Raw genomic sequence first — 2,981 nt, forward strand, 5'->3', positions numbered from 1 at the left:
ATAGAACATATATATATATATATATATATATATATACATACTTAATAGAACAATCAAAGATAACTAGGTAATATGACTCACATTAATAGTTGATATCTTCAGGTCGAGAAACTCTAATTCAACTGATAAGGTTTGTGGAGGGAAAATATGAAGAGACAATTTTGCCTATGGACAAAGTCCAACTTAACGGTGTCAATCACGGGAGAACAAATGTTGTTGAGTTTAAATGCTGAGATACCATTATCATAGTTTTCAAAATTAAGATGTCAAAATGATAAATTGGCTTAACTTGGGGGCTGGGGCACCATTTGAAAAATTTCTTTGATCGGATTATAGGTTCCTTTGCATACATTATACATGAACATATTCCAGAGGTATTATCAAGTTTACGAAATGTTAAGCATGCACTTAAGCTCAACGAAACGGTATTTGGTTGATCGAAGGATTTATATGAAATTGATTCGTATGAAATGATCATGTTTATATTGTGTTGATGTATTATAGAATTGCTTGTTTGTTCGGTAAGCTTATGGGTCAATATTGGCTTGATTTATCACTATCTTCGACTCATGGACTCATCATATATGATGGACAAATAACATTAAACTGTCATGTGAAGGTACAAATTATAGAGACGGTACATATTTTCTATTTTGTCTAACAATTAGGCGATGTGCATGCATGATCATGTGAAATTATAAAGATCGAGAAGATATTACCAAGAATTATACCTAATTTCACCAAGCTTTTTACCTAGATCATCAGATGATTGCCCACTATCCACATTGTATTAGCTAGTTAGGCATCTAAGTCAGCAGGTAGGTAATTTGGTAGTTTAGTTCTTGATTAGGAATGCGTTATGGTCAAGATACAAACATTATCCAGTCTAATCCTTCCAAAAGCTAAATTGATTTATTAGTCAAAATAAGCTTGCTTTTCAGCTTTAACACGTTCAGATCGATCATCATGTTGTTTATTATAATTTTTTGCAGTCGTTTTCGATCCCAAGCTAGTATTTAATCCTTTTTACCAGCTTCAGTTTTGGCTATATTGTTTTCGAGACAACTGGAACTCGAATAGCATGCCTTTCTTAAGTAACTGGTGGTCTGGCATGGTGACTCGGTCAATGTTTATTATTAGGCGATGCATGTTAAAGGTAGTAGTATAAGAAGAACAAAACTGGAAATCAAAGTTCACAGGGAATCCAGATACTAGCGCCCTTCCAAGCTATCCCGGGTTGGGTTAAGATCAACTAATTAACTATATTACGTAACAGTCTTATTAATTTATCAAAGAATTATTGTGATAATAAAAATGAAATTACGTACAGCGCCTATTGGTATAAGATTGGATAATATATATTATATATATCTTTCAGATCTTAATAAACTTGATCGTCTATATATAAAACATCAAGTTGGGTTTCTCTTAGCTAAGTACTTATCCATTTTGCGAGCATTTAGATAATATATCATCAAGTTGTTTTGAGTCTTAATTAACTTGATGATCTTGATTAGTCATTGACCCGTTGTGGCGATGACTTCTAACTCCACAATTGCGCTTCATTCATCTTATATCTGGTAGCTTGGTAATCCTTAATTATTCGATTAACACTAAGCAACATAAACATGTGTCCAGTTACAAGAAATCCCAAATTAATTAAAGCTCCAAGTAACCAATAAGAAGCTATATAATCATGCCAATAGGATCCACACCTATGTGTACGTATTACCATTAATCAAATGTGGCTAGCTAGCTGGTTAGTATCAGATATACGTACCCCTCATACGCATCTGATACATCGATCTAGAAGCTGCATTTTAACTAGAACATGGCACGTTTAGATAAGGAAAGCGATATTTCGATGTACATGAAAGTTTAGAAATTATTACATAGAATGATAAGCACATACATGTGTTCAACATGCAGATATGTTTGGCTATGTTTAACCTCAGATCGTCCAAAAAAATAAAAGAAAACGAATCCCCTCTGATATATTAGATTATTATTTATACCAGGAGGCATATTCCAGTGTTTATCCGATGAGTTTCTCTCTTTTTTTTCATCATAATTAGTATGACGGATGCGACGACAAATTACCAAATGTGATATGTGATGAGCTGGTCGGATTTGTTCTGGTTAGATAAGGTGGTACTGTGGTAGAAAGGAAGCTGGTCGATCGAGTACATATATGGCCATATGGGCCATGTTCTTCCAGAAGATTTGTACGAGTTTCTGGTATACATGCCAGCCATGCATATCAGACAGAGAGAGAACAAGAGGAGTTTGAGGCATCCAGCCACGTAGCAGGTATGGATGCAATCATGATAGACGTACTGTCAGAAAGTTCAGAGGCACTGAGAATCAAAGATGGCAAACAAACCAGAGAAATTTTGTGGTGCACGTAAGGCTGAGCTAGCTATCCTGCAGATGGATTCTGATAAAATTTGATACCCAGTTGCATTCAGTAATGCATTCAGATAGGGTTTCAAGTTGAATGGAACCATTGAAAGTAGTTTATCTGTTCATATATGTATACGCGTCTCTTTCAATGTCACATACATTATACATAAACCCTAAACCTTTTTCATATAAGTCGAATATGAAGGGTTTGTCGGGTAAGGTTATTCTTGTTATGCCATGTATATAAGGTTTACGGTTATCTTTAAGAACGTATACCATGGTGGATCACATGCAGTGGCGGAATTAAAATTTAAACTTTAAGGGGCCGAGATATAGAACATGATAGTAGAATAAAATAAGGGTAGTGCTAGAGGGCCTTAATAAGGCCTAAGATTTATGGCCTTAATCCTAAGTGGCATGCCAAATCACCTATCCACATCATCAAATAAAAAATCATGCTATGTCATTTTTAGGTAAAAATACAATCTTATCATTTCATATCCAATGACTCTAAATTATTTTGTTTTTATTCTATAAAAAAATGTTTTTAAGCCAATTTTTTCATTACTCATGCTTAA

The sequence above is a fragment of the Fragaria vesca genome, linkage group LG3 (genome assembly GCF_000184155.1).
Source record: "Fragaria vesca subsp. vesca linkage group LG3, FraVesHawaii_1.0, whole genome shotgun sequence".
NCBI lineage: Eukaryota > Viridiplantae > Streptophyta > Magnoliopsida > Rosales > Rosaceae > Fragaria > Fragaria vesca.